Genomic DNA, 16,039 nt, shown 5'->3' on the forward strand with positions numbered 1-16,039 from the left:
TTCTAGGGTATAACTTTCCATAGCAGACATAGTTAGAAAATCAGCTTTTCAGTGCTAAGCTCTGTGGTTAGTTGTCCTAAAGTGTTCAACAAGCACTCTAAAGTGTATACTCAATACAAATCCCACCGCTGTACACCAGTGTTAGGGAGAAACCTGTGCAGTTCCCTCGGGGACCACTGCAAAAGATTTAAGACTACAGGTGTTTAGCACTAAACCCACTTGGTAGCAGTCTGTACCACACAGATTCACTTGGTAGCTGTGGCTGAGCAGTCAGACTTCCCTCAAGAAGAGTTAGGCAGTATACAGAGTATTCACAATAGGTCAAGAGAACACAATAGAACAAGTAAACACTGACCAGGGCTTGGTGTAAAAGAGATATAATTATTTATTTAAAACCACATCTAGAAAAACACACAGGCACTAATAGTAAGCAATTCGAAAACACAGTCACTAAAAGATATACACTCCCTTAAAAGAATATTAGACATTTCATAAGTAAAGCCCCACTTATTTTCAGACAGCGGTGAGCGCTTAACGTAGATGGCACTCTAATAATTCGTTTTTAAAAAGGGAGAGAAAAGCAGAGAATAAATTGAAACAGATCCCAACGCTTTTACAAGAACATAACACAAGAGGAAGGCAAAGTAAAACCGTGAAGTTAGAGTTCAGTAGGCCGGATCCACTTTAAGAGGATCAAACGAAATGTCTCCAAGGTCACACGGTTGCAGTGCACAAAAGTCTTGTAATGGTTCAATCAGGAGTTGGACCAAAGAAAGGGACCAGTTAGAGGGTCAAGGCGGCCAGCCCAGTCCAGAAGGTTAAGGGGTTATTATTACCTTGTAGCAATCTTTAGAAAGGGAGGCCTGGCGGACACAGTACCTTAAAGTGGTGATAACACTGCAGCGGGGGCAGTTGTTCCTGGCAGCAGATGCAAGTCGGTGCTTCATCCGGGGGAAGAGAGGATCTCGTCGTGGAGGAAGACAGGAGTCCGTTGCACTGCCAGGGAAGAAACCAGCCGCAGAGTTTCTCAGGTACAAGGAGCGGTCCGTTGATTTGCGGTTCAGTTGTGCGTGGCTATCCGGCCGCCGGGCAGTTCGACCACAAACCGGTCTGGGGTGCGAAGAAAGAAGGTAAAACTGGTTGTGCCCACCAGTCAGGGGAAGAAGCCTCTCCAGCCGGGAGATCTTCTCTGTCGTCGGGAAGTGGTGAGTCGGTTCCGCAGGGCTCCACTGGTGGTGTCGTCGTGGTAGGTCGGCTCAGCTTCTCCCTCGTTGGATTCTCAGATCCTGTGGTGACTTCTGAAGTTCCAGTCCCCAAAGCCCAGCTTTTATGCAGCATACCCCCATTCACTCAGCCTAGCTGTCAATCAAACATGCTAAGTGGTGAGCCGGCCGGCTCAGCACTTGGGCCAATCACACAAGAGTGCGACTTGAGTTACCAAGGTATCTCAGTCCAGGTTGCCTAAACCCCCTCCCACACCACCTGTGGTACCCAGACAGAGTGGCACCACTTTTGGAGGCTTCTGTGGAGAAGCCCGCCAAAAAGTGGAACAAATGGCTCGACTTGGGTTGGAGTCACAGAAGAGAACACAAACGCCATTTTAGAATTGAGTCCTGGCAAAAAATACCAACCGGCGAATTAATATTAATTAAATAAACCGGCGCTATGTTCGAGGCTATGAGAATTAAATAATTAAAGTTGGTAGCCTCGAACAATGGGAAAATCCCATAGGAAAATATTCGCGGTCGAATATAACAAGTAGTTTCCACTGCCACCAGCCAAAACTTGATCAGGGGGGACGGAGACGTGCCCCCTCAACTAACAGACCCCGGGGCAATTGAATTGCCCCGACCAGTACATCCACAATATAATGGTTTGTTCTGGTTTCTGTTAATAATTTGGGACTAGTAAAGGCAATGGTGACTTTACATGCCCTGGGAGACAGTAGTCAGTCCCAGGGTATGGAGTATATGGTGGGGTGTCACTAGGACACCCCTGTGTTACTGCACGGAGGGTGCTGTGTAACACACATAATAAAAACACATGAGACCCTATGGAGTAAAGGACCCCATAGCCCATAAAACACATTACCAGTCAAAGGAACACCATAAATCATGTCCAAGAGTGGGAGAAAAAGAGTCTCACTCTTGGCAGGAGGAAAGAACAAACTCCAGAAATCCAGCAAAGCTGCTGGGGGACTCACTAGGTTAGGAAATACAGCCTAAAGAGAGAATTCTCCCTAACAAAGGGGACCCTTCCATCTGCTTGTGCATGCCAGAAGTGGCTACCTCATGTGTCATTACCATTCCCTTTGGCTGCTGTTGCATTTTCTGGTTGTAACTATTGTGTACTGTTCTCCAGGCATTTCATTGGCCAATCAGGGGACAGTGTTTGTGGGATGTACAATGACATTAATCAGACTACTTATGTGTGTTGCTTTTGTGGATGTGCCGACTTTTGTGTTACATTTGCATGACTGTCGGGTGGGCAGGGTGGGATGTCTGTACTGTGTCAGTGTGGGAAGCCATAGTGCTACTCACACAGGAGGCTTTGTGGTGGTAGGTCTTCCATATGTCACTGTGCTGCCACATGTCTTTTACATCCTGAATGGGTGTCTTCTGCTGTGTTGGACATGTCCAAGGATTCTCGTGCAAGGTGCTTGAATGGAAATGCTGCACTGATGGTGCTGCCTATTAACATTCAGGGATTTCATTGTGTGTGACCAGCCCCATCAGATGTGGATTGACATGCATTACGGTATATATTTGTACTCAGCCAGCAGCCATGTGTTTTTCCCTCAGTGCCTTTCCATGTACGCTGGCAGGGTACTGTTGCGCAGGACCATGGAGTCGTGGGTGGATCGTGGGTAGCGGGCACAGCAGTGGCTGAAGGTGAGGTCAGGGCCACATGTCATCTGCACATTCAGGGAATGGTAATTTTTCCCGTTTCTGTAGGCTGCCTCATGTGCCTGGGGCGGTACGAGTGCTACATGTGTGCAGTCCAAGGCTGCTATTACATTCGGGACTTGGGCAATGGCATGGAATTGACCCTTCAGCTGGTTCACCTGTGCCTGTGTGGCTGGCAATGCGATGTGCTCATTCACATGATTCAACAGTGCATCCAGCACCTGTCCCAGCATGGCACTGAATGTGGACTGGGCCATGCCATGCACCATGGCAACGGTGTGTTGGTAGCTGCCAGTCCCGAGGAATTGTAGCACGGACACAAGCTTCACAAGCAGGGGTACTGCTGTGCTGATGGCTATACGGCTGCCAATGTCAGCCTGGATTGTGTCCAGCAACTGGGTGATGGTTGCCCTGTCCAGCCGATATTCAGTCACCAACTGGCCATCAGTCAGGACCCAGGGTGTTGGCCTGACCCTGGGGATGGCTGGCCGCCTTGCTGGTGCTGCTCTCCCCCTCCGTCCCCTGCTCCCCACCACCCCCTGCGCTCCCAGGGCCCTGGCCTGGTTGGCTGGCCTCTGTAGCTCCAGGCGCAGCAGGTAAAAGTCCACATCAAGGCTCCCGGCTCCAAATGGCAGCATGGTGTTTGGAAGTGTGTGTTGTGCATGGGTGGGTCCTTTGTAGGTCTCTCATTTGCATTGGTTTCACCTGGGCCCTTATTGTTGTCTCCTCCCTGCTCCTGCTGATGGAATGGTGTTGGGGAAGGTGTGTTGTGCATGGGTGGGTCCTTTGTAGGCCTCTGATTTGCATTGGTTTCACCTGGGCACTTATTGCTGTGGCCTGTGTTCTTTTACCTCCAGCATTTTGCTGGGGGTATTTTCGGCAGATTGTCCGCCGCTTTTCTGGCGCTAATTGCGCCTACGCCAGACTCGTGATTGCTATGTTTTAGCGCGAATGGATACTGACGCTTTTACAGCCGACGCTTGTACAGCCGGCTGTACTTGCGCCGGCTGTAACGGCGCCGGCGGTATTTGGACTCGTGATCCGACGGACCCTTAAAATCGGCACTGATAGCATTACCGCCGATTTTAAGGGTTCCCGCCCAACTCATGAGGAGGCCCACGGTCTGTGCGTATGGGGTAAGTGACAGTTTGCGGTCTGCTTCTGACACCTGCTTGTGGGACTCAATCTCGAAGTACGGTCATGGGCACCCTGAGTCTGAACCTAAGCACTATGTCCTTCCTGGGGTCCCAATACCAGCTCCAGCACAGAGCCTTGCAATGGAGGATAGTCTCCTGGGGATTGGTCTGCATGGCCCCCAGGTTCTCCTTTGCATTTGGCTCTTGGAAATCCCTTCAGGGTCAAGAACGGGGTTAGCAGCTCATTAAATGTATGCAGGATTACAGTTTTCCTTCGCAGTACTCGACTGTGAAATGGGTTGGAGAGCCGAGAATTATCTCATGAATCTTGGATTGGTGTCCTTGTTTTGTGCCACCTAAGTTAAGAGGGCATGAACTATAATCAGTCGCAATTGGAGGCCAGTAAGATAATACTTTAGGCCTCAATTGTCTATTTAATGGCCACAATGTCCAGTTCGACTGTTACATAGCTTTGTTCTCTTGGGAATAACTTTCTGCTGATGAATAAAATAGGTTCTTTACATCCTTGTCACTCTCTCTTGTGACAGGGTGGACCTGGTAATAGGCTGATACTTGAAGCATCTTTTTGAAGGATAAATGGCTTTGAAAGGTTAGGCATTATGAGAAGAGTTGGATGGCATAGAGAAAGTTTCCATGTTTGAAATGCTTCAAGCTCGAGTTGATACCATCATATGCGTTGGGATTTGTTTGCTTTCATTTGTTGTTGGAAAGACCCACAAGCATCTACCGGATTCTCACCTTTTGAGCTTTTCTATGAACAAAAGGCTTGCAATGTGTTGGACATGCTCCAGGAAGGATGGGAGGCACAAAATAATGCAGCAGTGTGACCTGTCTAGTTTGTGCAAGAGATAAAAGAATGAAGAACCCTGGTTCTTGACTGATCAATAAATACCTGACATTAGCACAAGATAAGTACAAGAAGATATATGACTAGAACACCTACTTGCATAAGTTTAATAAAGTGGATGATAAAGGACTGGTGTTCCTCCCCACCTCATAGAAAAAGCTATTATAGCAATGGCATGGTCCCTACTTGGTTACCGTCTGAAAGAATGAGTGCAATAACTGGGGTTGGAAGCAACTTTCCCAAACATACCATGTCAATTGGCTGGTACCAGCGCATCATCTGTGCTGCACAATTAAAATCCTGCAGCCTCAGTTTTGATGTGATAGGGAAATAAGGCTTTCCTGAACGTCGGTATCAACTTCAATGGGAAAGGCACTATCTTGGGTGTAACCCCTGAGTGAAGCCCCACAGATCTCACTTTTTAACATCATCTGTGACACCGTTAGGGTTCAGCAAAGGACATGCGATACAGTTTAGGGTTTAACAGGGGTTTCATTGTGATTAACTCAAGAGAGCAGTTGTAATGGTTAGAATTGAATGAGGGAAAGGGAAACTGAACAGGTGTGCAGAATGTTTACAGGCATAAGTGCCTGTCTCTGTCACATTTGTTACCCTCATGTGTCAGGATGGGTGGTTCTGACTGAGCCAGTAAACAAGTGCCCCATTTTCTTGGTTTTATAAAAAAGTAGTTTAAGAACCTCTTTCTTTTGCTTTGTCACCCCTTGTCGGATGGGTATGCCCAGACTTGGGTACTGTGCTGGCTGGGCCTATGGACCCAAGATGTTCCTCACTGATGACGCCCAATGAGGATGTAAATTGGCTGGGGATGCTTGTGGTCTCGTGCAGAAGGGATGTGACCTACCATTTCGGGCTGGACTGCCCCTTTTTTGGATGGGACCAAGCCTGATTTGCATATGGTCTTTTCCCTTACTGTAATGGCTTGGCAGGCAAAGAACGATTGTCTGCAGGGTTGCCCAGAGCAATTTAGAAGTTTAAGATTAATTCTAAACCTTCCTGCCATCACCTCTTTGTTTTGCTTAAACCACACAAGTCATTATTCAAAGATACCTATGACCCTAGCTCTCCCTACATAACACACACTAACCCTATCTATGCAACTGCAATGTACAAATAAATACAGTCTGAAGTGTGAAATAAATACAAAGTCTAGAGTGTGCACATTTCGAAAAATACAGTCTTTAAATAAAGAGGTCTACGTCTCACTTGTGCTCAGGTAGCCTGGTCAAGGACGACTGTGCAGATGCCCCCTCAAGAGTCTTGGCAGCGATCGGCCGCATGCGCAGTCTTAAGGCCAGTGTCGGATGCACTGAGGGGGCCGGCCAGTAAGTCCCAGCAGCTCGTGCCATGTTCAATGGTTGGCACAGGAGACGGAAAGCAGCAGGGAGGTCCCACAACGTCCAATGAAATAATTAAAAATAAAAGTCTGAGACCATGTGTGGAGGGCAGGGTAGCAAAGTCCCAGGCTATGTCTGTCAGATGTGGCTCAGGTGAAGACTAATAGAGGCGGGGCCAGCTGAGAGCGCGAGGCTGGCCTATGGCAGTGATGGCAGCAGCACTCTCACAGCCGCAAGGAGTGCTGCCTGCCAATCTGGAGCCAGGGCCACAGCAACCACTTTGGCTCAAAGGCAACACATTGATGAGAGAGAGCCCGGGCAGTGCCAGTGAGATGTGTAAAGTTCCACAGGCTCATGGGGCACTGCAGAAATCATGGCAGGATTAACCAGATATTTGTTATGGCCATGGAAGCACACAAGGCTGGGGCCATGCCATGCAGTCCTGGGAGGAGCATCGCAGCAGAATCCTCCATTGGTGGAGGCAGACATTCTCTGCTTTTTAAGGGCACGGAAGATGTTTCAGGAGGATGAACATCTAACTGGAGTGCATAACCACTGCATTTGACCAATGTGTTGTTTATAGCGGAGGCCCTTGCCATGAAAGGGCTTGATGGGCAATACATAGGTGTTCTGATAAGAACACTGAGAGCCATTTCAACGTAATCGGCCCAGGTAAGAAGTCAAAACTGTCAACTTTGTAATTATTGTATTGTATTTATTTAGTTTATATAGTGCTTTACTCCTAAGCGCTGCACATTTTAACAACAGGATACATGAAACAATTAACATTATAACAGTAACAGTAGAAGCAATTTACAAATGTGAATCAGACCAACAGAACAGTAAGTAGAGCAATTAAACTGTAGAGAAGGAGAGTAGTGCAGTAGAACTGAGAGGGAGAGGGAGGTGTGGGGAAGAAGAGGAGGAAGGAAACCGATGGGGTAAAGGGTGAGAATGGGGGAGGAGGGGAGAGAGATGATCAAGGTGATGAGGCAAGAGGGGAGGGGGCGCAAGAAGGGTTGAGGGGTGTCATGGCGGGGAATGGAGAAGGAGAGATTTAAGGGATGTGCGGAATGAGGAAAAGGTAGAAATAGAGCAGAGTGAGAGAGGTAAGGAGTTCCAGTGCAGGGGGGCTAGGAGTTGATTAGTTAAATGAATTTCTGTAGAAGGGATGTTTTGGGCACACACCTAGCATCCAGGTACAGTGTTATTGTAATACCTATATGATGGCAAACAGCTGTTGCATAGGATCATCAAGCCATCTGTTGACTCCGGAAGCATGTACACATGTGTGACGAGCAGGTCTACACCAAAGATAATTCGTTTTTTGTCTCTTCTAGTAGAAATGCACCTGGGAACTGGGTGGTACAAGGGACAAGTGTGCAATGAAAAGCCCCAACTTGATATATAATTCAAACCTGACACAAAGTTTACCTTTCATGCCATTGAGAGTAGGAGAATTCTGAATACCGTTGGTACTTTGTGCATTATATCATGATGTCCAGGACCCGTGTTTGGATATTTGAGAAACAGGGCTGTGTAGTGCCATTATGTCCTAGAATGAGCCACTTGTGCAGAGGTACAACAAGGCGATCAGTTTCAGCATGGGGGGTATTGCCTTTCTGATCTCACGCTTGAGTTATAGGTCAACCTGGAGTTCTGTCATGATTGATTCTATTGAAACCAAGTCCATCTGGTAGGTGATAACTAGCTATTGGCCACTCATATGTAGGGGAGACAACCTGGGCCTGTCCACTCTTGGCTTGTACACACTTGGCACGCTCTTCTTTCTCCTCTTCTGATGTTGCTGGACTGCCAGTTGGTGGGGTGAATGTGAAAGCTGATGGGCCTCCTGCTTGGCAGGCTGATGCTGTCCCAGGGAAGTTTTTTTTCGTAGTGTGATTGGCGATACGAGCAACAAAATAGGCTGCTGCTCCCTCCATGATCATCTGTTGCTGTGAATGTTGTATTTTCTTTTGTACTTTTATATTGACTATATTTCATGAACTGTTCCCACTGGCTATCATAGTTGGACTTCCTTGTCCCCACCCCTCCAACCCCCGTCCCCTCCATACGCACCACCCACACACAACCCTGGTGTTAAAGGGGAAGTTTGCTCAAAAATGTTATCGTCCAGATCGTTCGGGCATGTATTTTTAAGCATACTGTAATAGATCTTAAACATTTTTCTTAGGCATGTTAGCTTAGTTTTCCTCACTTTTACACATGCGAAAACAACGGGTTGGGCGCAGCCATCTTGTGCTAATCATATCCGTTGACGCATCGCCCTAAATTCAAGTGCACTCGTAGCAAGAATACAGAGTGAAATCCCCTGAAGCTGACATCACCAGTCCAAACAATATGCTCCAACTATTTTCATGATGTTCGTGGCCAGCGTTGCCAAAGATGCCTAGTCATCACCCATGCCATAACGTTACTTAACGCAGAACCAGGAAGATAAACACACACATCCTTTGACAGCACATAACTTTTCTTTCTTGTCCCAAATAGAATAGGAAAACATTATTTTTTAAGAAAACATCAATAGTCTGCAATGTAACAAGTGCTTTTCTTTATCAAACAATGCTCAAAAGAGAATATTAAGTCCGCAAAATTAATAATAATTTTTTTGCCATACAAGTTATAGCTAGAGAACGTTACATGCTCTGAATGTTGTTTATAACTTCCTCATGATATGCTGACTGTGATCAATGATCGATTAATCCCAGTACTCCAATTCTTGTGTGTCCTTATGTTACAACAGAAAGCTTTCTAATGATGCACCTGGTGTTCCTTTCGGGAGAAGATATGGATTCTTTGCGCTTTCAAGCGCAACGCTTTTGCTTCAGCACGTTGTTACATTGTGAACATTGACAGGTTGCTTCTTATTGCTGGTACCGCCAAAGGGCAGATTGGTCCCTGTCGGTCGTCCCACATAACGATTATGCAATAAGCACTGTTTATGGTTATCTGCCAATGTTGATTGAAGAATCCATCCAACAGTAGCTGGAAACTATGGCATACACAAAATGGTACAATGTATCTGTGTGGATAAGAGAATAAAAATATATTTTAGTAGCTGTTCTGTAATCCAATATAGCAAGTTACCGTATAATTCAGAACCGGATGAAACCGAATAATAAAAACCAACTACACATAATGAACGCACACATGACAACATGGGTGAGTATTTGAGACCACGAGGTGCATGAAAGGTTAGCGCTGTGAAGTAGGTATAGCTATCAATGGTATGGAGAACCAGATGCAGAAAATAAGGACAAAGATACAAACGTTTTATGTTGAGCCACAGACAGAGAGCATTATAACGGAACTGGTAAGATTAGTGATCGAAAAGCGAACCAAGTGTCCATGAAAAATGTTCAGCCCCTGCCCCTCCCCCTGGACCCACACTTTATGGTGCACAAGGATGCAACAGTGACAGCACACTGAGATATTCCACGGGACACAGCGGTTTAAATATTACTAGCTTGCATACAGGTTGTGGTTGCGGTTCGTCGGTGAGTAATCGTCACAGTATGCTCCAGCTAACAACCCATAAGGCCAGTAAGCAATACTGCCAAAAAAATCAAAGCTCTATTCACTCCACTTTAAACTACACACAAATAACAATCATTACTCGACAAATAAAACAACTGCGAGTTACGCACTCTGTTTTTTATAGTGCGCAGTATAAATAAAAATCAACATAACATAACGTTCTGTGTCCATTATTTTGGTCAAATGTCGCTGAATTAGTTATTAGGCATAGAGCACATAGATGCCATTTGTAATCACAAAAATATTATGTAAAGTTGAATTTACTTAATTTCAGGATATTCCATTGTCTTGTAGTCACGCTGAGTAAACGCTCCGAACAACAGATTGCAGAAATGGAAACTAACTGTGTCCACTGTCAATATATTAAATGTTATCATTTTTTGTGGGTATTCAACGCCTTGTGTCCTTCGAACAGTTGCTGACTTTCACTCAAGGCCAAATAACAATAGCAGCCTGTTTTCAGAGATTGAAGCGACTGACAGGTAGGTTTCGATTTTGTGAAAGAATGCCAAAAAAAGAAATGGACAAGACGCTGCAGCATGCAAGTGTTTCAGAAAACCAAGGACAGTCACAAACAGCTATGTAAAATATGTTTCGCGACAGGAACGTAGTAACAATCCAGAACGGTATGTGTTGCTTGTTATCTCCGTGTATATATCATCTCTGGAAGAAAATTAAATAGAATCCCCTTCTCTCCCCTGTCCAGCACTGTTTCATGGAACGTGCATTCGGCAGGGGTGTCAACAGCTATGACACTTGCATGCTTTTCTACCCATCAGCATGCACTTTGGCTAACATCCACCACTGCTTCTTGATGCCTCATAACCTTCACCGAGCATTTTGGGTTCACAGTCTAGACAGTCTAGGACTATGTAAGATCCTTCTGATCACCATTCTGATCACCATTTTTTCACCTAGAGAGCCTCACAGTCCCCCACTCCAGCTCATCTGGATATTCACTATTGCACAACCCTTTTTGCTCCCCTCCACCCACCCCCCTTAGGTGGGATCCTGGATTAGTTGTGCTCCCCACAGAACAAGGCGGACAAGTACCCTTGGTGCTCTTGGTTTTAATCTTGAGAGTGAGATTGGATTGGTACACAAACAGTGTTTCTATACTAGCTACGACTTTTGCAGACTGAGTGATGGGCCTACTGACTCCCATCCCCTAGCACTGTTTTGTGTCTCCCAACAGGGGAGGCAGGCACTCGCCTTTGGTGCTGAAGACTCCGGTACGCTGATACCGGAACTCAGCTCCTTAACACAACCACGGTCCTGAAGAAGATGGCCTGAATTAGACTGCCATCGAAACCGGTCGACCACACGTACCATGAGGGCTCTCGTGATCCTACGGATGTCCAGATATACGAAAGATGGATACCCCATAGATTTTATTTAGTGCACACTCACGCAGAGTGAGCTTTTTAGTGGATGGACTTCAAAAGCCCATTTTTTTAAAATCATTGATTGAGTGGACCACACTGATCATACCTGGTGATCACAATACCCACGGGTGGATTAAAATACTTAATCTACTAGGTGATAATTAGTTGTTACAGCATTAGATCGGCTGATGCCTGGCAGAATCTAAAATCCAGTTCTGCGAGTACATGAACAGCTGATCAGTTGTGGTCTTGTCCTGTTTGATCGTAATGTACGTTCCTTGAAACATATTTGAATGTCACAATTATTAGCGTTGAGGGACAGACTTTCTTATACTATCCCTATTAGATAGGCGTTCCAGCATACGCCACCTAGGGCCAGGCACTTCTGTCAGGGACAGGGTGTTCTTCCCTTAGGGCCTGCTAGTACACTGTTTGATCTCCACTCAAGTGTCGACTTAGGATTGGTATGTGCACTGTGATAATTTGTTCTCCCGATGAACCGTTGTTTTTGTGTTACAAACATAGTTTAATTTAACAGTTAGGGAAAGTATTTTTCTTTACTTTTGTCTTTGAATTTACCCTGATGTTTGTACATTGACTTTGCGCAACTCAAGGAGTTGCTGGGTTAGATTTACTCTATTGACCTGGAGGAAGGACCATCCTCCCTCCGGACAATAATAATTCCAATTATCGAGCACAGCACTATCCGCCATCCTCCTTCCTTTTTTCCCCTCTCCCTTCCCTTCAAACAGATCATCCATATTGGTCGCTCGCCAAGCAGTCCAATATGGCAGACAGGCATTACTTGGCTTTTGCGAAGAACTGGGAGATGGTATTCTAGCTATCCCATCCCTATTGGGACTAGATTTAACTTAAAACAGTGACACCAACACTGACGAATGGAATGATATCGAAATTATCAAGAAAAAAATCATCTGCTCGGAATTGCATGGAGCATTGATGACCGAGTACCTTAGAGCCCACGCTGCACCCAACGGTCCGATTATCCAGATTGAACCACATATTTTTTTGGACTATTTACGGTTTCAAAAAGACTGGTCGTTTATCGCAAACAAATGTATCAGAGATTGGCTGTTACTGATTATTAACACCGCTAAATCAGTAACCAACCAACTTATTTGTGAGTTAACAGATAAAAGTGGAACACTTAAAACCAATATAGCCGCTGACATCTATATGGCTAAACTCGCCATTTTGCAAAAATCCTTGAAGGAGTTTAAAGACACCGATTTAAACAAGAAAATAGCTTAACTCAAAAAAGACCTCTCAGCCTTCACGCACATAAAAATCGATCCGTATGTGGCCAATGAGTACTTCTCTGAAGAGGCAAAACAAACTAGGCGAGATGCAGCACAATTGCGCTACCAAAATATGCAAAGAGGACAGAAAAGATCTTGGTCCGGATCAAGCAGCAACTTGTTACGCTCACCTGGACCCCACAGGGGTGTCGATCGGACCCGGACAGCGTGATGCGTAGTGCAGAGGTGACTGTCTGGACTGGCCCGCCTAGTCTTGTCTGCTGGACCCGAAGAAGGATTTTCCTGCAAGTGGAGACAGGGATTAACCACCTGTGGGTTTTAGTGATGGCCTCCCAACTGTTCTCGCTCTCCCCCACTAATCACCTCCGATATCCCCTTAGTAACCTCACCTTATGTTCGTAAAAGATGAGCTCTCCATCCTGCGTGTCTTGCAGGGGCGGGTAGATACCAGTTACTTCACTGGTTTGAAGGCGTTGGGAGAGTTCCGGTAAGTATTGACTCTGAAGTCCCTGGTCGGGATTGGTAAGTATCAAGTTCAAAGAGTTCAATGTGCCCGATGTTCACTCTTGTCCCCTTCCTTCCTTAAGTTGCAACTGAGTTCGTGAGAAGAAGGTCTCGTAGCTGCTGCTGGCGTTCCGGTAAGAGTCTGTGTTACCCAACGCTGTCCGGTAACTATTGCATGCGTTAACGTGTTGTTTTTCTCCCTCTTTACAGATGCAGCATATGAAAATGTGGAGAGTTATGGAATAATACCGCCGGTGGTAAATCAGGTAAGTCTATGGTGGTAAGAGGTTGTATTTGTTGATTCCCTTGGCTCACCTTGCTTTTTCTTGTGTCCCCTAGGTGCCGGATTATGGCGAAGAAATGATGGAGACAGTGCCGGATCAAAAGATGCTGTGAGAACTGGTGAGCATTGCGCCGTGCTGGAGCTGGCGAAGCGACGCGTGCAGGACTGATGTACTTTCCAGGTCCGGAGATGAAATGATTCTGGAATTAGGTGAGGAATTTGAAATAAGTTTGTTTTCTAACCTTGTCCTTTTCTTCTTCTTTATTCTAGGAGCTCCGGATTCGAGGCGGGCGTGGCAGAAGACTGGATGCTGGCTGCCTATGGTCCCACATTTCTTGGCAGAAGGCCACACGGCTGAACAATTCAAATGGACCATTATTGAAAAAAATACACCACCAAAAAGAGGGGGCAATTTCAACGATATTCTTTTTACGCGAGAACAACTGTGGATTTTCAAGCTGAATACATGCCAACAAGGACTCAATGAGTCCATTCAGTGGCAGGAATGAGCTACTATGGCGCAATAACCATTACATAACCCATCTGAGGACCTTGACAGCAGGCCCTTCATAGCAATCAGAGAACATTTAGCTCTGAGCTCAGAGGTGCCAACATAAGATAAGGTATGTGCCTCTATCTAGGCTCCTTGATGAATAAAGAATAAAACCATCCTGTTGTTTCTAATCATAATTCCTGTTCTGGTGCTTTTTTGAGAGACTCTAGTGCCTCTAGTGGAGGAACAGGAGTGACATACTTGGCTAGTCGATTTTCTGCTTGTCCACACAGCCTAGCACCAATAGTTGGTGCTGATAGCCAGTTTCACATTGCCTTCGACAGGCTCTGCTTTGCTGACCTGCAATACGCATTAACTTTGGGTGCTGCTAGTCTGATTCACACGTATTCAGCTTTAAACATGGAGGAGCAGCCCTTCCTACTGTTCTGAGTCACGATACGAGATACTAGGAGAACATATGTTTACATCTCCGGACGCAGGTTGCCTTGGCCACTCCCCGTCAACATTGAAGAGTCCCTCTTCTCTGTCTACGTCTGCACGATCTGGCTCTGAAACTACGAGTGCCTCTAGACACGCCCACAGCACGCAGCGTTCGTTACATGCTACATTTACCCAGTGTTGCCTTGGCAACCTGCTTCTACCTACACAGAGATCGGATCAGCTTACGACACCGCTGCAGACTCAAGGTATGACATTGCACATTGTACAAGCATGATTTTCATCCTGGCAGTGATATGGCAGAGAGCATTTCTTGACTCTTTGTCGCTGCCTTTCACTTTTAGGGCATCATAGACGTATTACCTGAGACAACTGCATCCCTCAAGTGTCTAACAGCACGCCACTCGTACCGAGGTCTGAATACTAACGCAACCTCATAGAGTTTATTGTACAGCGTACATAGCCCTTGTGGGCAACAGGTATGACATTTGCATTTTCCATGTGATACTATGGCAGATATATTCACTTGCAAGTTTTACTAGACAGTTCTGACATATTGCTGCCATTCTTCTCTTTTACAATCTAGAGAAGCACCAGTAGCTATTACAGCCTCCCCCTAGCGCTCGAACGTGCATTCGGCAGGGGTGTCAACAGGTATGACACTTGCATGCTTTTCTACCCATCAGCATGCACTTTGGCTAACATCCACCACTGCTTCTTGGTGCCTCATTACCTTCACCGAGCATTTTGGGTTCACAGTCTAGATGGACTATGTAAGATCCGTCTGATCACCATTCTGATCACCATTTTTTCACCCACAGAGCCAGAGAGCCTCACGCCCCCCCCACTCCAGCTCACCTGGATATTCACTATTGCACAACCCTTTTTCCTTCCCTCCACCCCCCCTTAGGTGAGATCCCGGATTAGTTGTGCTCCCCACAGAACAAGGTGGACAAGCACCCTTGGTGCTATTGGTTTTAATCTTGAGAGTGATATTGGATTGGTACACAAACAGTGTTTCTATACTAGCTACAACTTTTACAGACTGAGTGATGGGCCTACTGACTCCCGTCCCCTCGCACTGTTTTTGTCTCCCAACAGGGGAGGCAGGCGCTCGCCTTTGGTGCCGAAGACTCTGGCACGCCGATACTGGAACTCAGCTCCTTTATACAACCACGGTCCTGAAGAAGATGGCCTGAATTAGACTGCCATCGAAACCAGTCGACCACACTGACCACGAGGGCTCTCGTGATCCTACGGATGTCCATATATACGAAAGATGGATACACCATAGATTTTGTTTAGTTCACACTGACGCAGAGTGAGCTTTTTAGTGGATGGACTTCAAAAGCCCATTTATAAAAAAAATCATTGATTGAGTGGACCACACTGATCGTACCTGGTGATCACAATACCCACGGGTGGATTAAAATACATAATCAACTAGGTCATAAGTAGTTGTTACAGCATTAGATCTGCTGGTGCCTGGCAGAATCTAATATCCAGTTCTGCAAGTACATGAACAGCTGATCAGTCGTGGTCTTGTCCTGTTTGATCGTAATGTACGTTCCTTGAAACATATTTGAATGTCACAATTGTTAGCGTTGAGGAACATACTTTCTTATGCTATCCCTATTAAATAGGCATTCCAGCATATGCCACCTAGGGCCAGGCACTCCTGTCAGAGACAGGGTGTTCTTCCCTTAGGGCCAGCTAGTACAAAGTTTGATCTCCACTCAAGTGTCTACTAACGATTGATATGCACACTGTGATAATTTGTTCTCCTGATGAACCGTTGTTTTTGTGTTACAA

Source organism: Ambystoma mexicanum, chromosome 12 (genome assembly GCF_040938575.1).
Source record: "Ambystoma mexicanum isolate Mex_15411 chromosome 12, UKY_AmexF1_1, whole genome shotgun sequence".
In the NCBI taxonomy this organism is placed as follows: domain Eukaryota; kingdom Metazoa; phylum Chordata; class Amphibia; order Caudata; family Ambystomatidae; genus Ambystoma; species Ambystoma mexicanum.